At 42.8% G+C, this 18,486-nt stretch overlaps 37 non-coding genes across 37 annotated transcripts; all 37 read right to left on the bottom strand.

Moving 5' to 3' along the window:
• Nucleotides 1–207: 207 nt before the first annotated feature.
• trnaq-uug (transfer RNA glutamine (anticodon UUG)) lies at nucleotides 208–279 on the bottom strand. The gene has a single exon. It is a non-coding gene; the product is annotated as a tRNA-Gln (tRNA).
• A 267-nt stretch (nucleotides 280–546) lies between these two features.
• trnaq-cug (transfer RNA glutamine (anticodon CUG)) lies at nucleotides 547–618 on the bottom strand. The gene has a single exon. It is a non-coding gene; the product is annotated as a tRNA-Gln (tRNA).
• A 101-nt stretch (nucleotides 619–719) lies between these two features.
• trnal-cag (transfer RNA leucine (anticodon CAG)) lies at nucleotides 720–802 on the bottom strand. The gene has a single exon. It is a non-coding gene; the product is annotated as a tRNA-Leu (tRNA).
• A 215-nt stretch (nucleotides 803–1,017) lies between these two features.
• trnal-cag (transfer RNA leucine (anticodon CAG)) lies at nucleotides 1,018–1,100 on the bottom strand. The gene has a single exon. It is a non-coding gene; the product is annotated as a tRNA-Leu (tRNA).
• A 1,171-nt stretch (nucleotides 1,101–2,271) lies between these two features.
• trnaq-uug (transfer RNA glutamine (anticodon UUG)) lies at nucleotides 2,272–2,343 on the bottom strand. Its single transcript has one exon. It is a non-coding gene; the product is annotated as a tRNA-Gln (tRNA).
• A 267-nt stretch (nucleotides 2,344–2,610) lies between these two features.
• Nucleotides 2,611–2,682, bottom strand: trnaq-cug (transfer RNA glutamine (anticodon CUG)). The gene has a single exon. It is a non-coding gene; the product is annotated as a tRNA-Gln (tRNA).
• A 101-nt stretch (nucleotides 2,683–2,783) lies between these two features.
• Nucleotides 2,784–2,866, bottom strand: trnal-cag (transfer RNA leucine (anticodon CAG)). Its single transcript has one exon. It is a non-coding gene; the product is annotated as a tRNA-Leu (tRNA).
• Nucleotides 2,867–3,083: 217 nt separating this feature from the next.
• Nucleotides 3,084–3,166, bottom strand: trnal-cag (transfer RNA leucine (anticodon CAG)). Its single transcript has one exon. It is a non-coding gene; the product is annotated as a tRNA-Leu (tRNA).
• An 839-nt stretch (nucleotides 3,167–4,005) lies between these two features.
• trnaq-cug (transfer RNA glutamine (anticodon CUG)) lies at nucleotides 4,006–4,077 on the bottom strand. Its single transcript has one exon. It is a non-coding gene; the product is annotated as a tRNA-Gln (tRNA).
• Nucleotides 4,078–4,344: 267 nt separating this feature from the next.
• Nucleotides 4,345–4,416, bottom strand: trnaq-cug (transfer RNA glutamine (anticodon CUG)). The gene has a single exon. It is a non-coding gene; the product is annotated as a tRNA-Gln (tRNA).
• Nucleotides 4,417–4,676: 260 nt separating this feature from the next.
• trnaq-uug (transfer RNA glutamine (anticodon UUG)) lies at nucleotides 4,677–4,748 on the bottom strand. The gene has a single exon. It is a non-coding gene; the product is annotated as a tRNA-Gln (tRNA).
• Nucleotides 4,749–5,015: 267 nt separating this feature from the next.
• Nucleotides 5,016–5,087, bottom strand: trnaq-cug (transfer RNA glutamine (anticodon CUG)). The gene has a single exon. It is a non-coding gene; the product is annotated as a tRNA-Gln (tRNA).
• Nucleotides 5,088–5,188: 101 nt separating this feature from the next.
• trnal-cag (transfer RNA leucine (anticodon CAG)) lies at nucleotides 5,189–5,271 on the bottom strand. The gene has a single exon. It is a non-coding gene; the product is annotated as a tRNA-Leu (tRNA).
• Nucleotides 5,272–6,443: 1,172 nt separating this feature from the next.
• Nucleotides 6,444–6,515, bottom strand: trnaq-uug (transfer RNA glutamine (anticodon UUG)). Its single transcript has one exon. It is a non-coding gene; the product is annotated as a tRNA-Gln (tRNA).
• A 267-nt stretch (nucleotides 6,516–6,782) lies between these two features.
• Nucleotides 6,783–6,854, bottom strand: trnaq-cug (transfer RNA glutamine (anticodon CUG)). Its single transcript has one exon. It is a non-coding gene; the product is annotated as a tRNA-Gln (tRNA).
• Nucleotides 6,855–6,955: 101 nt separating this feature from the next.
• On the bottom strand, nucleotides 6,956–7,038 carry trnal-cag (transfer RNA leucine (anticodon CAG)). Its single transcript has one exon. It is a non-coding gene; the product is annotated as a tRNA-Leu (tRNA).
• A 215-nt stretch (nucleotides 7,039–7,253) lies between these two features.
• On the bottom strand, nucleotides 7,254–7,336 carry trnal-cag (transfer RNA leucine (anticodon CAG)). The gene has a single exon. It is a non-coding gene; the product is annotated as a tRNA-Leu (tRNA).
• A 1,171-nt stretch (nucleotides 7,337–8,507) lies between these two features.
• trnaq-uug (transfer RNA glutamine (anticodon UUG)) lies at nucleotides 8,508–8,579 on the bottom strand. The gene has a single exon. It is a non-coding gene; the product is annotated as a tRNA-Gln (tRNA).
• A 267-nt stretch (nucleotides 8,580–8,846) lies between these two features.
• trnaq-cug (transfer RNA glutamine (anticodon CUG)) lies at nucleotides 8,847–8,918 on the bottom strand. Its single transcript has one exon. It is a non-coding gene; the product is annotated as a tRNA-Gln (tRNA).
• A 101-nt stretch (nucleotides 8,919–9,019) lies between these two features.
• Nucleotides 9,020–9,102, bottom strand: trnal-cag (transfer RNA leucine (anticodon CAG)). The gene has a single exon. It is a non-coding gene; the product is annotated as a tRNA-Leu (tRNA).
• Nucleotides 9,103–9,319: 217 nt separating this feature from the next.
• Nucleotides 9,320–9,402, bottom strand: trnal-cag (transfer RNA leucine (anticodon CAG)). The gene has a single exon. It is a non-coding gene; the product is annotated as a tRNA-Leu (tRNA).
• A 1,172-nt stretch (nucleotides 9,403–10,574) lies between these two features.
• Nucleotides 10,575–10,646, bottom strand: trnaq-uug (transfer RNA glutamine (anticodon UUG)). The gene has a single exon. It is a non-coding gene; the product is annotated as a tRNA-Gln (tRNA).
• Nucleotides 10,647–10,913: 267 nt separating this feature from the next.
• trnaq-cug (transfer RNA glutamine (anticodon CUG)) lies at nucleotides 10,914–10,985 on the bottom strand. The gene has a single exon. It is a non-coding gene; the product is annotated as a tRNA-Gln (tRNA).
• Nucleotides 10,986–11,086: 101 nt separating this feature from the next.
• On the bottom strand, nucleotides 11,087–11,169 carry trnal-cag (transfer RNA leucine (anticodon CAG)). The gene has a single exon. It is a non-coding gene; the product is annotated as a tRNA-Leu (tRNA).
• A 215-nt stretch (nucleotides 11,170–11,384) lies between these two features.
• On the bottom strand, nucleotides 11,385–11,467 carry trnal-cag (transfer RNA leucine (anticodon CAG)). Its single transcript has one exon. It is a non-coding gene; the product is annotated as a tRNA-Leu (tRNA).
• Nucleotides 11,468–11,682: 215 nt separating this feature from the next.
• On the bottom strand, nucleotides 11,683–11,765 carry trnal-cag (transfer RNA leucine (anticodon CAG)). Its single transcript has one exon. It is a non-coding gene; the product is annotated as a tRNA-Leu (tRNA).
• Nucleotides 11,766–12,936: 1,171 nt separating this feature from the next.
• On the bottom strand, nucleotides 12,937–13,008 carry trnaq-uug (transfer RNA glutamine (anticodon UUG)). Its single transcript has one exon. It is a non-coding gene; the product is annotated as a tRNA-Gln (tRNA).
• A 267-nt stretch (nucleotides 13,009–13,275) lies between these two features.
• trnaq-cug (transfer RNA glutamine (anticodon CUG)) lies at nucleotides 13,276–13,347 on the bottom strand. Its single transcript has one exon. It is a non-coding gene; the product is annotated as a tRNA-Gln (tRNA).
• Nucleotides 13,348–13,448: 101 nt separating this feature from the next.
• On the bottom strand, nucleotides 13,449–13,531 carry trnal-cag (transfer RNA leucine (anticodon CAG)). The gene has a single exon. It is a non-coding gene; the product is annotated as a tRNA-Leu (tRNA).
• A 215-nt stretch (nucleotides 13,532–13,746) lies between these two features.
• On the bottom strand, nucleotides 13,747–13,829 carry trnal-cag (transfer RNA leucine (anticodon CAG)). The gene has a single exon. It is a non-coding gene; the product is annotated as a tRNA-Leu (tRNA).
• Nucleotides 13,830–14,045: 216 nt separating this feature from the next.
• trnal-cag (transfer RNA leucine (anticodon CAG)) lies at nucleotides 14,046–14,128 on the bottom strand. Its single transcript has one exon. It is a non-coding gene; the product is annotated as a tRNA-Leu (tRNA).
• An 839-nt stretch (nucleotides 14,129–14,967) lies between these two features.
• On the bottom strand, nucleotides 14,968–15,039 carry trnaq-cug (transfer RNA glutamine (anticodon CUG)). Its single transcript has one exon. It is a non-coding gene; the product is annotated as a tRNA-Gln (tRNA).
• Nucleotides 15,040–15,638: 599 nt separating this feature from the next.
• Nucleotides 15,639–15,710, bottom strand: trnaq-uug (transfer RNA glutamine (anticodon UUG)). The gene has a single exon. It is a non-coding gene; the product is annotated as a tRNA-Gln (tRNA).
• Nucleotides 15,711–16,309: 599 nt separating this feature from the next.
• Nucleotides 16,310–16,381, bottom strand: trnaq-uug (transfer RNA glutamine (anticodon UUG)). The gene has a single exon. It is a non-coding gene; the product is annotated as a tRNA-Gln (tRNA).
• A 590-nt stretch (nucleotides 16,382–16,971) lies between these two features.
• trnaq-uug (transfer RNA glutamine (anticodon UUG)) lies at nucleotides 16,972–17,043 on the bottom strand. Its single transcript has one exon. It is a non-coding gene; the product is annotated as a tRNA-Gln (tRNA).
• Nucleotides 17,044–17,642: 599 nt separating this feature from the next.
• Nucleotides 17,643–17,714, bottom strand: trnaq-uug (transfer RNA glutamine (anticodon UUG)). The gene has a single exon. It is a non-coding gene; the product is annotated as a tRNA-Gln (tRNA).
• Nucleotides 17,715–18,313: 599 nt separating this feature from the next.
• On the bottom strand, nucleotides 18,314–18,385 carry trnaq-uug (transfer RNA glutamine (anticodon UUG)). The gene has a single exon. It is a non-coding gene; the product is annotated as a tRNA-Gln (tRNA).
• Nucleotides 18,386–18,486: the final 101 nt, after the last annotated feature.

Raw genomic sequence — 18,486 nt, 5'->3', positions numbered from 1 at the left:
TCCCGTCAATACTTTCAAATTTGGAGATCTTTGAGGTGAAGGTCAAGTCCGATTGACTACTCAGTTGTTTCAAGTCTCACTGGTACCTGAAGCAACATGGTCCCACCAAGTCACAGTGTGAATGCCCGAGGACCTTTTACCCATAGTCCTAATTTAAGAAACATGTGGAAAGATTGAATTCTTAAAACCATACTCAAGCTTAAAATCAGGTTCCACCGAGACTTGAACTCGGTTCACTGGATTCAAAGTCCAGAGTGCTCACCATTACACCATGGAACCAATAAAATATCTGAAAACTACACGGGATTGGTAGACAGAAAAAACACTTCACTTCCCGTCAATACTTTCAAATTTGGAGATCTTTGGGGTGAAGGTCAAGACCGATTGACTCCTCGGTTGTTTCAGGTCTCACTGGTACCTGAAGCAACATGGTCCCACCAAGTCACTGTTTTCAGTGTGAATGCCCGAGGACCTTTTACCCGTATTCCTAATTGAAGACACAGGTGGAAAGGTTGCATTCTTAAACCCATACTCAGGCTTAAAATCAGGTTCCACCGAGATTTGAACTCGGATCGCTGGATTCAGAGTCCAGAGTGCTCACCATTACACCATGGAACCACTGCATCATTGACCCACTACACAGGTTTGCTAGACAGTTTTTTACATGATATCACAATGTATGTTTTCTATGCACTCTTTTTTCAGTAAAAGACACCTGATGTCAGAAGTGGGATTCGAACCCACGCCTCCAGAGGAGACTGCGACCTGAACGCAGCGCCTTAGACCGCTCGGCCATCCTGACTGAAAAAGTGCCATGTTTGGTTGAATTTTCTTTTAAATATCATGATGTAGCACATTAAATATGTCATGAAATAGTATATTATGGTACACTCATAATGATAAATCACGGCTCAACTTTTGGCGTAATGCAGCGTCTTCCGGTGAGATGCTGCGTTGAACATTCATTCAAACGCACATCCCTGGTAGGTTACTCCTTTTTCAGTAAAAGACACCTGATGTCAGAAGTGGGATTCGAACCCACGCCTCCAGAGGAGACTGCGACCTGAACGCAGCGCCTTAGACCGCTCGGCCATCCTGACTGAAAAAGTGCCATGTTTGGTTGAATTTTCTTTTAAATATCATGATATAGTACATTGAATATGTCATGAAATAGTACATTATGGTGCAATCTGCCATGATATATCATGGCTCAACTTTTGGCATAATGCAGCGTCATCCGGTGAGGTACTGTGTTGAACATTCATGCAAGCGCACATCCCTGGTAGATCATTTTGTAACATCAAGGCCATATTTATACTGTTTACTTCGCACCCATTGTGACGAAACATGAAATAGTTGCTGCCGTAATAAAGTTCCAGGGTTGTAAAATCCTGTCTCTGAGTATTAGAAACTGTTGTGGAGGTGTTTTGTCATCTGATAAACCTTTCAAAGCATACATTTTGTTACTCCAACATGATGTCTTGTATCAGATATCATGCCGTTGCTCTCACCAACACAGCCTCCTGTGTTGTTTCTAAACACAAATGGTGATTGGACACTGGCCACACCCGCATCCGACGTCGGAAAGCTGTGGGAGGAGATGGTTTCTGAAGCTAGTCGACAGTCCGACCAGAACTTCTGATGGAGTATACTTGTCCCTTAATGATGAGCACTGTAGACTCTAACTGCAACAAACTGGGTTCAAATCTCATTGAACCCTCATTTTTATGGTGAGTACAAGACATAATTCAAAGTATGCATCCATCATGTAACTCAAAAGCATTTCACTTTCTGTCAATGCTTTCGAATTTGGAGATCTTTCAGGGTCAGGTCAAGACCAATTGACTCCTCGGTAGGACGCAGCAAAGCACTATTTTCACACTGAATGTCCAAGGACCTTTTTTCCGTAATCCTAATGTTTCCTTTCTTTCTTTAGATCAGGTTCCACCGAGAATTGAACTCGGATCGCTGGATTCAGAGTACAGAGTGCTCACCATCACACCATGGAACCACTGCAATCTTGACACCCTACAAAAGTTTTGTAGACAGAATAACCATTATACTTCCCGTCAACACTTTCAAATTTGGAGATCTTTGAGGTGAAGGTCAAGTCCGATTGACTACTCAGTTGTTTCAAGTCTCACTGGTACCTGAAGCAACATGGTCCCACCAAGTCACAGTGTGAATGCCCGAGGACCTTTTACCCATAGTCCTAATTTAAGAAACATGTGGAAAGATTGAATTCTTAAAACCATACTCAAGTTTAAAATCAGGTTCCACCGAGACTTGAACTCGGATCACTGGATTCAAAGTCCAGAGTGCTCACCATTACACCATGGAACCAATAAAATATCTGAACACTACACGGGATTGGTAGACAGAAAAAACACTTCACTTCCCGTCAATACTTTCAAATTTGGAGATCTTTGGGGTGAAGGTCAAGACCGATTGACTCCTCGGTTGTTTCAGGTCTCACTGGTACCTGAAGCAACATGGTCCCACCAAGTCACTGTTTTCAGTGTGAATGCCCGAGGACCTTTTACCCGTATTCCTAATTGAAGACACAGGTGGAAAGGTTGCATTCTTAAACCCATACTCAGGCTTAAAATCAGGTTCCACCGAGATTTGAACTCGGATCGCTGGATTCAGAGTCCAGAGTGCTCACCATTACACCATGGAACCACTGCATCATTGACCCACTACACAGGTTTGCTAGACAGTTTTTTACATGATATCACAATGTATGTTTTCTATGCACTCTTTTTTCAGTAAAAGACACCTGATGTCAGAAGTGGGATTCGAACCCACGCCTCCAGAGGAGACTGTGACCTGAACGCAGCGCCTTAGACCGCTCGGCCATCCTGACTGCAAAAATGTGCCATGTTTGGTTGAATTTTCTTTTAAATATCATGATATAGCACATTAAATATGTCATGAAATAGTAAATTATGGTACACTCATAATGATAAATCACGGCTCAACTTTTGGCGTAATGCAGCGTCTTCCGGTGAGATGCTGCGTTGAACATTCATTCAAACGCACATCCCTGGTAGGTTACTCTTTTTTCAGTAAAAGACACCTGATGTCAGAAGTGGGATTCGAACCCACGCCTCCAGAGGAGACTGCGACCTGAACGCAGCGCCTTAGACCGCTCGGCCATCCTGACTGAAAAAGTGCCATGTTTGGTTGAATTTTCTTTTAAATATCATGATATAGTACATTGAATATGTCATGAAATAGTACATTATGGTACAATCTGCCATGATATATCATGGCTCAACTTTTGGCATAATGCAGCGTCATCCGGTGAGGTACTGTGTTGAACATTCATGCAAGCGCACATCCCTGGTAGATCATTTTGTAACATCAAGGCCATATTTATACTGTTTACTTCGCACCCATTGTGACGAAACATGAAATAGTTGCTGCCGTAATAAAGTTCCAGGGTTGTAAAATCCTGTCTCTGAGTATTAGAAACTGTTGTGGAGGTGTTTTGTCATCTGATAAACCTTTCAAAGCATACATTTTGTTACTCCAACATGATGTCTTGTATCAGATATCATGCCGTTGCTCTCACCAACACAGCCTCCTGTGTTGTTTCTAAACACAAATGGTGATTGGACACTGGCCCCACCCGCATCCGACGTCGGAAAGCTGTGGGAGGAGATGGTTTCTGAAGCTAGTCGACAGTCCGACCAGAACTTCTGATGGAGTATACTTGTCCCTTAATGATGAGCACTGTAGACTCTAACTGCAACAAACTGGGTTCAAATCTCATTGAACCCTCATTTTTATGGTGAGTACAAGACATAATTCAAAGTATGCATCCATCATGTAACTCAAAAGCATTTCACTTTCTGTCAATGCTTTCGAATTTGGAGATCTTTCAGGGTCAGGTCAAGACCAATTGACTCCTCGGTAGGACGCAGCAAAGCACTATTTTCACACTGAATGTCCAAGGACCTTTTTTCCGTAATCCTAATGTTTCCTTTCTTTCTTTAGATCAGGTTCCACCGAGAATTGAACTCGGATCGCTGGATTCAGAGTACAGAGTGCTCACCATTACACCATGGAACCAATAAAATATCTGAACACTACACGGGATTGGTAGACAGAAAAAACACGTCACTTCCCGTCAATACTTTCAAATTTGGAGATCTTTGGGGTGAAGGTCAAGACCGATTGACTCCTCGGTTGTTTCAGGTCTCACTGGTACCTGAAGCAACATGGTCCCACCAAGTCACTGTTTTCAGTGTGAATGCCCGAGGACCTTTTACCCGTATTCCTAATTGAAGACACAGGTGGAAAGGTTGCATTCTTAAACCCATACTCAGGCTTAAAATCAGGTTCCACCGAGATTTGAACTCGGATCGCTGGATTCAGAGTCCAGAGTGCTCACCATCACACCATGGAACCACTGCAATCTTGACACCCTACAAAAGTTTTGTAGACAGAATAACCATTATACTTCCCGTCAATACTTTCAAATTTGGAGATCTTTGAGGTGAAGGTCAAGTCCGATTGACTACTCAGTTGTTTCAAGTCTCACTGGTACCTGAAGCAACATGGTCCCACCAAGTCACAGTGTGAATGCCCGAGGACCTTTTACCCATAGTCCTAATTTAAGAAACATGTGGAAAGATTGAATTCTTAAAACCATACTCAAGCTAAAAATCAGGTTCCACCGAGACTTGAACTCGGATCACTGGATTCAAAGTCCAGAGTGCTCACCATTACACCATGGAACCAATAAAATATCGGAACACTACACGGGATTGGTAGACAGAAAAACCACTTCACTTCTCGTCAATACTTTCAAATTTGGAGATCTTTGGGGTGAAGGTCAAGACCGATTGACTCCTCGGTTGTTTCAGGTCTCACTGGTACCTGAAGCAACATGGTCCCACCAAGTCACTGTTTTCAGTGTGAATGCCCGAGGACCTTTTACCCGTATTCCTAATTGAAGACACAGGTGGAAAGGTTGCATTCTTAAACCCATACTCAGGCTTAAAATCAGGTTCCACCGAGATTTGAACTCGGATCGCTGGATTCAGAGTCCAGAGTGCTCACCATTACACCATGGAACCACTGCGTCATTGACCTACTACACAGGTTTGCTAGACAGTTTTTTACATGATATCACAATGTATGTTTTCTATGCACTCTTTTTTCAGTAAAAGACACCTGATGTCAGAAGTGGGATTCGAACCCACGCCTCCAGAGGAGACTGCGACCTGAACGCAGCGCCTTAGACCGCTCGGCCATCCTGACTGAAAAAGTGCCATGTTTGGTTGAATTTTCTTTTAAATATCATGATATAGTACATTGAATATGTCATGAAATAGTACATTATGGTGCAATCTGCCATGATATATCATGGCTCAACTTTTGGCATAATGCAGCGTCATCCGGTGAGGTACTGTGTTGAACATTCATGCAAGCGCACATCCCTGGTAGATCATTTTGTAACATCAAGGCCATATTTATACTGTTTACTTCGCACCCATTGTGACGAAACATGAAATAGTTGCTGCCGTAATAAAGTTCCAGGGTTGTAAAATCCTGTCTCTGAGTATTAGAAACTGTTGTGGAGGTGTTTTGTCATCTGATAAACCTTTCAAAGCATACATTTTGTTACTCCAACATGATGTCTTGTATCAGATATCATGCCGTTGCTCTCACCAACACAGCCTCCTGTGTTGTTTCTAAACACAAATGGTGATTGGACACTGGCCACACCCGCATCCGACGTCGGAAAGCTGTGGGAGGAGATGGTTTCTGAAGCTAGTCGACAGTCCGACCAGAACTTCTGATGGAGTATACTTGTCCCTTAATGATGAGCACTGTAGACTCTAACTGCAACAAACTGGGTTCAAATCTCATTGAACCCTCATTTTTATGGTGAGTACAAGACATAATTCAAAGTATGCATCCATCATGTAACTCAAAAGCATTTCACTTTCTGTCAATGCTTTCGAATTTGGAGATCTTTCAGGGTCAGGTCAAGACCAATTGACTCCTCGGTAGGACGCAGCAAAGCACTATTTTCACACTGAATGTCCAAGGACCTTTTTTCCGTAATCCTAATGTTTCCTTTCTTTCTTTAGATCAGGTTCCACCGAGAACTGAACTCGGATCGCTGGATTCAGAGTACAGAGTGCTCACCATCACACCATGGAACCACTGCAATCTTGACACCCTACAAAAGTTTTTGTAGACAGAATAACCATTATACTTCCCGTCAACACTTTCAAATTTGGAGATCTTTGAGGTGAAGGTCAAGTCCGATTGACTACTCAGTTGTTTCAAGTCTCACTGGTACCTGAAGCAACATGGTCCCACCAAGTCACAGTGTGAATGCCCGAGGACCTTTTACCCATAGTCCTAATTTAAGAAACATGTGGAAAGATTGAATTCTTAAAACCATACTCAAGCTTAAAATCAGGTTCCACCGAGACTTGAACTCGGATCACTGGATTCAAAGTCCAGAGTGCTCACCATTACACCATTGAACCAATAAAATATCTGAACACTACACGGGATTGGTAGACAGAAAAACCACTTCACTTCCCGTCAATACTTTCAAATTTGGAGATCTTTGGGGTGAAGGTCAAGACCGATTGACTCCTCGGTTGTTTCAGGTCTCACTGGTACCTGAAGCAACATGGTCCCACCAAGTCACTGTTTTCAGTGTGAATGCCCGAGGACCTTTTACCCGTATTCCTAATTGAAGACACAGGTGGAAAGGTTGCATTCTTAAACCCATACTCAGGCTTAAAATCAGGTTCCACCGAGATTTGAACTCGGATCGCTGGATTCAGAGTCCAGAGTGCTCACCATTACACCATGGAACCACTGCATCATTGACCCACTACACAGGTTTGCTAGACAGTTTTTTACATGATATCACAATGTATGTTTTCTATGCACTCTTTTTTCAGTAAAAGACACCTGATGTCAGAAGTGGGATTCGAACCCACGCCTCCAGAGGAGACTGCGACCTGAACGCAGCGCCTTAGACCGCTCGGCCATCCTGACTGAAAAAGTGCCATGTTTGGTTGAATTTTCTTTTAAATATCATGATATAGCACATTAAATATGTCATGAAATAGTAAATTATGGTACACTCATAATGATAAATCACGGCTCAACTTTTGGCGTAATGCAGCGTCTTCCGGTGAGATGCTGCGTTGAACATTCATTCAAACGCACATCCCTGGTAGGTTACTCTTTTTTCAGTAAAAGACACCTGATGTCAGAAGTGGGATTCGAACCCACGCCTCCAGAGGAGACTGCGACCTGAACGCAGCGCCTTAGACCGCTCGGCCATCCTGACTGAAAAAGTGCCATGTTTGGTTGAATTTTCTTTTAAATATCATGATATAGTACATTGAATATGTCATGAAATAGTACATTATGGTACAATCTGCCATGATATATCATGGCTCAACTTTTGGCATAATGCAGCGTCATCCGGTGAGGTACTGTGTTGAACATTCATGCAAGCGCACATCCATGGTAGATCATTTTGTAACATCAAGGCCATATTTATACTGTTTACTTCGCACCCATTGTGACGAAACATGAAATAGTTGCTGCCGTAATAAAGTTCCAGGGTTGTAAAATCCTGTCTCTGAGTATTAGAAACTGTTGTGGAGGTGTTTTGTCATCTGATAAACCTTTCAAAGCATACATTTTGTTACTCCAACATGATGTCTTGTATCAGATATCATGCCGTTGCTCTCACCAACACAGCCTCCTGTGTTGTTTCTAAACACAAATGGTGATTGGACACTGGCCCCACCCGCATCCGACGTCGGAAAGCTGTGGGAGGAGATGGTTTCTGAAGCTAGTCGACAGTCCGACCAGAACTTCTGATGGAGTATACTTGTCCCTTAATGATGAGCACTGTAGACTCTAACTGCAACAAACTGGGTTCAAATCTCATTGAACCCTCATTTTTATGGTGAGTACAAGACATAATTCAAAGTATGCATCCATCATGTAACTCAAAAGCATTTCACTTTCTGTCAATGCTTTCGAATTTGGAGATCTTTCAGGGTCAGGTCAAGACCAATTGACTCCTCGGTAGGACGCAGCAAAGCACTATTTTCACACTGAATGTCCAAGGACCTTTTTTCCGTAATCCTAATGTTTCCTTTCTTTCTTTAGATCAGGTTCCACCGAGAATTGAACTCGGATCGCTGGATTCAGAGTACAGAGTGCTCACCATCACACCATGGAACCACTGCAATCTTGACACCCTACAAAAGTTTTGTAGACAGAATAACCATTATACTTCCCGTCAACACTTTCAAATTTGGAGATCTTTGAGGTGAAGGTCAAGTCCGATTGACTACTCAGTTGTTTCAAGTCTCACTGGTACCTGAAGCAACATGGTCCCACCAAGTCACAGTGTGAATGCCCGAGGACCTTTTACCCATAGTCCTAATTTAAGAAACATGTGGAAAGATTGAATTCTTAAAACCATACTCAAGCTTAAAATCAGGTTCCACCGAGACTTGAACTCGGATCACTGGATTCAAAGTCCAGAGTGCTCACCATTACACCATGGAACCAATAAAATATCTGAACACTACACGGGATTGGTAGACAGAAAAAACACTTCACTTCCCGTCAATACTTTCAAATTTGGAGATCTTTGGGGTGAAGGTCAAGACCGATTGACTCCTCGGTTGTTTCAGGTCTCACTGGTACCTGAAGCAACATGGTCCCACCAAGTCACTGTTTTCAGTGTGAATGCCCGAGGACCTTTTACCCGTATTCCTAATTGAAGACACAGGTGGAAAGGTTGCATTCTTAAACCCATACTCAGGCTTAAAATCAGGTTCCACCGAGATTTGAACTCGGATCGCTGGATTCAGAGTCCAGAGTGCTCACCATTACACCATGGAACCACTGCATCATTGACCCACTACACAGGTTTGCTAGACAGTTTTTTACATGATATCACAATGTATGTTTTCTATGCACTCTTTTTTCAGTAAAAGACACCTGATGTCAGAAGTGGGATTCGAACCCACGCCTCCAGAGGAGACTGCGACCTGAACGCAGCGCCTTAGACCGGTCGGCCATCCTGACTGCAAAAATGTGCCATGTTTGGTTGAATTTTCTTTTAAATATCATGATATAGCACATTAAATATGTCATGAAATAGTAAATTATGGTACACTCATAATGATAAATCACGGCTCAACTTTTGGCGTAATGCAGCGTCTTCCGGTGAGATGCTGCGTTGAACATTCATTCAAACGCACATCCCTGGTAGGTTACTCTTTTTTCAGTAAAAGACACCTGATGTCAGAAGTGGGATTCGAACCCACGCCTCCAGAGGAGACTGCGACCTGAACGCAGCGCCTTAGACCGCTCGGCCATCCTGACTGAAAAAGTGCCATGTTTGGTTGAATTTTCTTTTAAATATCATGATATAGTACATTGAATATGTCATGAAATAGTACATTATGGTGCAATCTGCCATGATATATCATGGCTCAACTTTTGGCATAATGCAGCGTCATCCGGTGAGGTACTGTGTTGAACATTCATGCAAGCGCACATCCATGGTAGATCATTTTGTAACATCAAGGCCATATTTATACTGTTTACTTCGCACCCATTGTGACGAAACATGAAATAGTTGCTGCCGTAATAAAGTTCCAGGGTTGTAAAATCCTGTCTCTGAGTATTAGAAACTGTTGTGGAGGTGTTTTGTCATCTGATAAACCTTTCAAAGCATACATTTTGTTACTCCAACATGATGTCTTGTATCAGATATCATGCCGTTGCTCTCACCAACACAGCCTCCTGTGTTGTTTCTAAACACAAATGGTGATTGGACACTGGCCCCACCCGCATCCGACGTCGGAAAGCTGTGGGAGGAGATGGTTTCTGAAGCTAGTCGACAGTCCGACCAGAACTTCTGATGGAGTATACTTGTCCCTTAATGATGAGCACTGTAGACTCTAACTGCAACAAACTGGGTTCAAATCTCATTGAACCCTCATTTTTATGGTGAGTACAAGACATAATTCAAAGTATGCATCCATCATGTAACTCAAAAGCATTTCACTTTCTGTCAATGCTTTCGAATTTGGAGATCTTTCAGGGTCAGGTCAAGACCAATTGACTCCTCGGTAGGACGCAGCAAAGCACTATTTTCACACTGAATGTCCAAGGACCTTTTTTCCGTAATCCTAATGTTTCCTTTCTTTCTTTAGATCAGGTTCCACCGAGAACTGAACTCGGATCGCTGGATTCAGAGTACAGAGTGCTCACCATCACACCATGGAACCACTGCAATCTTGACACCCTACAAAAGTTTTTGTAGACAGAATAACCATTATACTTCCCGTCAACACTTTCAAATTTGGAGATCTTTGAGGTGAAGGTCAAGTCCGATTGACTACTCAGTTGTTTCAAGTCTCACTGGTACCTGAAGTAACATGGTCCCACCAAGTCACAGTGTGAATGCCCGAGGACCTTTTACCCATAGTCCTAATTTAAGAAACATGTGGAAAGATTGAATTCTTAAAACCATACTCAAGCTTAAAATCAGGTTCCACCGAGACTTGAACTCGGATCACTGGATTCAAAGTCCAGAGTGCTCACCATTACACCATGGAACCAATAAAATATCTGAACACTACACGGGATTGGTAGACAGAAAAACCACTTCACTTCCCGTCAATACTTTCAAATTTGGAGATCTTTGGGGTGAAGGTCAAGACCGATTGACTCCTCGGTTGTTTCAGGTCTCACTGGTACCTGAAGCAACATGGTCCCACCAAGTCACTGTTTTCAGTGTGAATGCCCGAGGACCTTTTACCCATATTCCTAATTGAAGACACAGGTGGAAAGGTTGCATTCTTAAACCCATACTCAGGCTTAAAATCAGGTTCCACCGAGATTTGAACTCGGATCGCTGGATTCAGAGTCCAGAGTGCTCACCATTACACCATGGAACCACTGCGTCATTGACCTACTACACAGGTTTGCTAGACAGTTTTTTACATGATATCACAATGTATGTTTTCTATGCACTCTTTTTTCAGTAAAAGACACCTGATGTCAGAAGTGGGTTTCGAACCCACGCCTCCAGAGGAGACTGCGACCTGAACGCAGCGCCTTAGACCGCTCGGCCATCCTGACTGAAAAAGTGCCATGTTTGGTTGAATTTTCTTTTAAATATCATGATGTAGCACATTAAATATGTCATGAAATAGTATATTATGGTACACTCATAATGATAAATCACGGCTCAACTTTTGGCGTAATGCAGCGTCTTCCGGTGAGATGCTGCGTTGAACATTCATTCAAACGCACATCCCTGGTAGGTTACTCCTTTTTCAGTAAAAGACACCTGATGTCAGAAGTGGGATTCGAACCCACGCCTCCAGAGGAGACTGCGACCTGAACGCAGCGCCTTAGACCGCTCGGCCATCCTGACTGAAAAAGTGCCATGTTTGGTTGAATTTTCTTTTAAATATCATGATGTAGCACATTAAATATGTCATGAAATAGTATATTATGGTACACTCATAATGATAAATCACGGCTCAACTTTTGGCGTAATGCAGCGTCTTCCGGTGAGATGCTGCGTTGAACATTCATTCAAACGCACATCCCTGGTAGGTTACTCCTTTTTCAGTAAAAGACACCTGATGTCAGAAGTGGGATTCGAACCCACGCCTCCAGAGGAGACTGCGACCTGAACGCAGCGCCTTAGACCGCTCAGCCATCCTGACTGAAAAAGTGCCAAGTTTGGTTGAATTTTCTTTTAAATATCATGATATAGTACATTGAATATGTCATGACATAGTACATTATGGTACAATCTGCCATGATATATCATGGCTCAACTTTTGGCATAATGCAGCGTCATCCGGTGAGGTACTGTGTTGAACATTCATGCAAGCGCACATCCCTGGTAGATCATTTTGTAACATCAAGGCCATATTTATACTGTTTACTTCGCACCCATTGTGACGAAACATGAAATAGTTGCTGCCGTAATAAAGTTCCAGGGTTGTAAAATCCTGTCTCTGAGTATTAGAAACTGTTGTGGAGGTGTTTTGTCATCTGATAAACCTTTCAAAGCATACATTTTGTTACTCCAACATGATGTCTTGTATCAGATATCATGCCGTTGCTCTCACCAACACAGCCTCCTGTGTTGTTTCTAAACACAAATGGTGATTGGACACTGGCCCCACCCGCATCCGACGTCGGAAAGCTGTGGGAGGAGATGGTTTCTGAAGCTAGTCGACAGTCCGACCAGAACTTCTGATGGAGTATACTTGTCCCTTAATGATGAGCACTGTAGACTCTAACTGCAACAAACTGGGTTCAAATCTCATTGAACCCTCATTTTTATGGTGAGTACAAGACATAATTCAAAGTATGCATCCATCATGTAACTCAAAAACATTTCACTTTCTGTCAATGCTTTCGAATTTGGAGATCTTTCAGGGTCAGGTCAAGACCAATTGACTCCTCGGTAGGACGCAGCAAAGCACTATTTTCACACTGAATGTCCAAGGACCTTTTTTCCGTAATCCTAATGTTTCCTTTCTTTCTTTAGATCAGGTTCCACCGAGAATTGAACTCGGATCGCTGGATTCAGAGTACAGAGTGCTCACCATCACACCATGGAACCACTGCAATCTTGACACCCTACACAAGTTTTGTAGACAGAATAACCATTATACTTCCCGTCAACACTTTCAAATTTGGAGATCTTTGAGGTGAAGGTCAAGTCCGATTGACTACTCAGTTGTTTCAAGTCTCACTGGTACCTGAAGCAACATGGTCCCACCAAGTCACAGTGTGAATGCCCGAGGACCTTTTACCCATAGTCCTAATTTAAGAAACATGTGGAAAGATTGAATTCTTAAAACCATACTCAAGCTTAAAATCAGGTTCCATCGAGACTTGAACTCGGATCACTGGATTCAAAGTCCAGAGTGCTCACCATTACACCATGGAACCAATAAAATATCTGAACACTACACGGGATTGGTAGACAGAAAAACCACTTCACTTCCCGTCAATACTTTCAAATTTGGAGATCTTTGGGGTGAAGGTCAAGACCGATTGACTCCTCGGTTGTTTCAGGTCTCACTGGTACCTGAAGCAACATGGTCCCACCAAGTCACTGTTTTCAGTGTGAATGCCCGAGGACCTTTTACCCGTATTCCTAATTGAAGACACAGGTGGAAAGGTTGCATTCTTAAACCCATACTCAGGCTTAAAATCAGGTTCCACCGAGATTTGAACTCGGATCGCTGGATTCAGAGTCCAGAGTGCTCACCATTACACCATGGAACCACTGCATCATTGACCCACTACACAGGTTTGCTAGACAGTTTTTTACATGATATCACAATGTATGTTTTCTATGCACTCTTTTTTCAGTAAAAGACACCTGATGTCAGAAGTGGGATTCGAACCCACGCCTCCAGAGGAGACTGCGACCTGAACGCAGCGCCTTAGACCGCTCGGCCATCCTGACTGAAAAAGTGCCACGTTTGGTTGAATTTTCTTTTAAATATCATGATATAGCACATTAAATATGTCATGAAATAGTATATTATGGTACACTCATGATGATAAATCACGGCTCAACTTTTGGCGTAATGCAGAGTCTTCCGGTGAGATGCTGCGTTGAACATTCATTCAAACGCACATACCTGGTAGGTTACTCTTTTTTCAGTAAAAGACACCTGATGTCAGAAGTGGGATTCGAACCCACGCCTCCAGAGGAGACTGCGACCTGAACGCAGCGCCTTAGACCGCTCGGCCATCCTGACTGAAAAAGTGCTGTATCTGGGAAAGTTTTTAAAAAAATATCATGATATAGTACATTGAATATGTCATGAAATAGTACATTATGGTGCAATCTGCCATGATATATCATGGCTCAACTTTTGGCATAATGCAGCGTCATCCGGTGAGGTACTGTGTTGAACATTCATGCAAGCGCACATCCCTGATAGGTTACTCTTTTTTCAGTAAAAGACACCTGATGTCAGAAGTGGGATTCGAACCCACGCCTCCAGAGGAGACTGTGACCTGAACGCAGCGCCTTAGACCGCTCGGCCATCCTGACTGAAAACTTGCTGTATCTGGGAAAGTTTTTAAAAAAATATCATGATATAGTACATTGAATATGTCATGAAATAGTACATTATGGTGCAATCTGCCATGATATATCATGGCTCAACTTTTGGCATAATGCAGCGTCATCCGGTGAGGTACTGTGTTGAACATTCATGCAAGCGCACATCCCTGGTAGATCATTTTGTAACATCAAGGCCATATTTATACTGTTTACTTCGCACCCATTGTGACGAAACATGAAATAGTTGCTGCCGTAATAAAGTTCCAGGGTTGTAAAATCCTGTCTCTGAGTATTAGATACTGTTGTGGAGGTGTTTTGTCATCTGATAAACCTTTCAAAGCATACATTTTGTTACTCCAACATGATGTCTTGTATCAGATATCATGCCGTTGCTCTCACCAACACAGCCTCCTGTGTTGTTTCTAAACACAAATGGTGATTGGACACTGGCCCCACCCGCATCCGACGTCGGAAAGCTGTGGGAGGAGATGGTTTCTGAAGCTAGTCGACAGTCCGACCAGAACTTCTGATGGAGTATACTTGTCCCTTAATGATGAGCACTGTAGACTCTAACTGCAACAAACTGGGTTCAAATCTCATTGAACCCTCATTTTTATGGTGAGTACAAGACATAATTCAAAGTATGCATCCATCATGTAACTCAAAAGCATTTCACTTTCTGTCAATGCTTTCGAATTTGGAGATCTTTCAGGGTCAGGTCAAGACCAATTGACTCCTCGGTAGGACGCAGCAAAGCACTATTTTCACACTGAATGTCCAAGGACCTTTTTTCCGTAATCCTAATGTTTCCTTTCTTTCTTTAGATCAGGTTCCACCGAGAATTGAACTCGGATCGCTGGATTCAGAGTACAGAGTGCTCACCATTACACCATGGAACCAATAAAATATCTGAACACTACACGGGATTGGTAGACAGAAAAAACACGTCACTTCCCGTCAATACTTTCAAATTTGGAGATCTTTGGGGTGAAGGTCAAGACCGATTGACTCCTCGGTTGTTTCAGGTCTCACTGGTACCTGAAGCAACATGGTCCCACCAAGTCACTGTTTTCAGTGTGAATGCCCGAGGACCTTTTACCCGTATTCCTAATTGAAGACACAGGTGGAAAGGTTGCATTCTTAAACCCATACTCAGGCTTAAAATCAGGTTCCACCGAGAATTGAACTCGGATCGCTGGATTCAGAGTACAGAGTGCTCACCATCACACCATGGAACCACTGCAATCTTGACACCCTACAAAAGTTTTGTAGACAGAATAACCATTATACTTCCCGTCAACACTTTCAAATTTGGAGATCTTTGAGGTGAAGGTCAAGTCCGATTGACTACTCAGTTGTTTCAAGTCTCACTGGTACCTGAAGCAACATGGTCCCACCAAGTCACAGTGTGAATGCCCGAGGACCTTTTACCCATAGTCCTAATTTAAGAAACATGTGGAAAGATTGAATTCTTAAAACCATACTCAAGCTTAAAATCAGGTTCCACCGAGACTTGAACTCGGATCACTGGATTCAAAGTCCAGAGTGCTCACCATTACACCATGGAACCAATAAAATATCTGAACACTACACGGGATTGGTAGACAGAAAAAACACTTCACTTCCCGTCAATACTTTCAAATTTGGATATCTTTGGGGTGAAGGTCAAGACCGATTGACTCCTCGGTTGTTTCAGGTCTCACTGGTACCTGAAGCAACATGGTCCCACCAAATCACTGTTTTCAGTGTGAATGCCCGAGGACCTTTTACCCGTATTCCTAATTGAAGACACAGGTGGAAAGGTTGCATTCTTAAACCCATACTCAGGCTTAAAATCAGGTTCCACCGAGATTTGAACTCCGATCGCTGGATTCAGAGTACAGAGTGCTCACCATCACACCATGGAACCACTGCAATCTTGACACCCTACAAAAGTTTTGTAGACAGAATAACCATTATACTTCCCGTCAACACTTTCAAATTTGGAGATCTTTGAGGTGAAGGTCAAGTCCGATTGACTACTCAGTTGTTTCAAGTCTCACTGGTACCTGAAGCAACATGGTCCCACCAAGTCACAGTGTGAATGCCCGAGGACCTTTTACCCATAGTCCTAATTTAAGAAACATGTGGAAAGATTGAATTCTTAAAACCATACTCAAGCTTAAAATCAGGTTCCACCGAGACTTGAACTCGGATCACTGGATTCAAAGTCCAGAGTGCTCACCATTACACCATGGTACCAATAAAATATCTGAACACTACACGGGATTGGTAGACAGAAAAAACACTTCACTTCCCGTCAATACTTTCAAATTTGGATATCTTTGGGGTGAAGGTCAAGACCGATTGACTCCTCGGTTGTTTCAGGTCTCACTGGTACCTGAAGCAACATGGTCCCACCAAATCACTGTGAATGCCCGAGGACCTTTTACCCGTATTCCTAATTGAAGACACAGGTGGAAAGGTTGCATTCTTAAACCCATACTCAGGCTTAAAATCAGGTTCCACCGAGATTTGAACTCCGATCGCTGGATTCAGAGTACAGAGTGCTCACCATCACACCATGGAACCACTGCAATCTTGACACCCTACAAAAGTTTTGTAGACAGAATAACCATTATACTTCCCGTCAACACTTTCAAATTTGGAGATCTTTGAGGTGAAGGTCAAGTCCGATTGACTACTCAGTTGTTTCAAGTCTCACTGGTACCTGAAGCAACATGGTCCCACCAAGTCACAGTGTGAATGCCCGAGGACCTTTTACCCATAGTCCTAATTTAAGAAACATGTGGAAAGATTGAATTCTTAAAACCATACTCAAGCTTAAAATCAGGTTCCACCGAGACTTGAACTCGGATCACTGGATTCAAAGTCCAGAGTGCTCACCATTACACCATGGAACCAATAAAATATCTGAACACTACACGGGATTGGTAGACAGAAAAAACACTTCACTTCCCGTCAATACTTTCAAATTTGGATATCTTTGGGGTGAAGGTCAAGACCGATTGACTCCTCGGTTGTTTCAGGTCTCACTGGTACCTGAAGCAACATGGTCCCACCAAATCACTGTTTTCAGTGTGAATGCCCGAGGACCTTTTACCCGTATTCCTAATTGAAGACACAGGTGGAAAGGTTGCATTCTTAAACCCATACTCAGGCTTAAAATCAGGTTCCACCGAGATTTGAACTCCGATCGCTGGATTCAGAGTACAGAGTGCTCACCATCACACCATGGAACCACTGCAATCTTGACACCCTACAAAAGTTTTGTAGACAGAATAACCATTATACTTCCCGTCAACACTTTCAAATTTGGAGATCTTTGAGGTGAAGGTCAAGTCCGATTGACTACTCAGTTGTTTCAAGTCTCACTGGTACCTGAAGCAACATGGTCCCACCAAGTCACAGTGTGAATGCCCGAGGACCTTTTACCCATAGTCCTAATTTAAGAAACATGTGGAAAGATTGAATTCTTAAAACCATACTCAAGCTTAAAATCAGGTTCCACCGAGACTTGAACTCGGATCACTGGATTCAAAGTCCAGAGTGCTCACCATTACACCATGGAACCAATAAAATATATGAACACTACACGGGATTGGTAGACAGAAAAAACACTTCACTTCCCGTCAATACTTTCAAATTTGGATATCTTTGGGGTGAAGGTCAAGACCGATTGACTCCTCGGTTGTTTCAGGTCTCACTGGTACCTGAAGCAACATGGTCCCACCAAATCACTGTTTTCAGTGTGAATGCCCGAGGACCTTTTACCCGTATTCCTAATTGAAGACACAGGTGGAAAGGTTGCATTCTTAAACACATACTCAGGCTTAAAATCAGGTTCCACCGAGATTTGAACTCCGATCGCTGGATTCAGAGTACAGAGTGCTCACCATCACACCATGGAACCACTGCAATCTTGACACCCTACAAAAGTTTTGTAGACAGAATAACCATTATACTTCCCGTCAACACTTTCAAATTTGGAGATCTTTGAGGTGAAGGTCAAGTCCGATTGACTACTCAGTTGTTTCAAGTCTCACTGGTACCTGAAGCAACATGGTCCCACCAAGTCACAGTGTGAATGCCCGAGGACCTTTTACCCATAGTCCTAATTTAAGAAACATGTGGAAAGATTGAATTCTTAAAACCATACTCAAGCTTAAAATCAGGTTCCACCGAGACTTGAACTCGGATCACTGGATTCAAAGTCCAGAGTGCTCACCATTACACCATGGAACCAATAAAATATCTGAACACTACACGGGATTGGTAGACAGAAAAAACACTTCACTTCCCGTCAATACTTTCAAATTTGGATATCTTTGGGGTGAAGGTCAAGA

Source organism: Sebastes fasciatus, chromosome 6, assembly GCF_043250625.1.
Source record: "Sebastes fasciatus isolate fSebFas1 chromosome 6, fSebFas1.pri, whole genome shotgun sequence".
In the NCBI taxonomy this organism is placed as follows: domain Eukaryota; kingdom Metazoa; phylum Chordata; class Actinopteri; order Perciformes; family Sebastidae; genus Sebastes; species Sebastes fasciatus.
The sequence above is the reverse complement of the archived record's forward strand: the minus strand, read 5'-3'. Positions and strand labels throughout refer to the sequence as shown.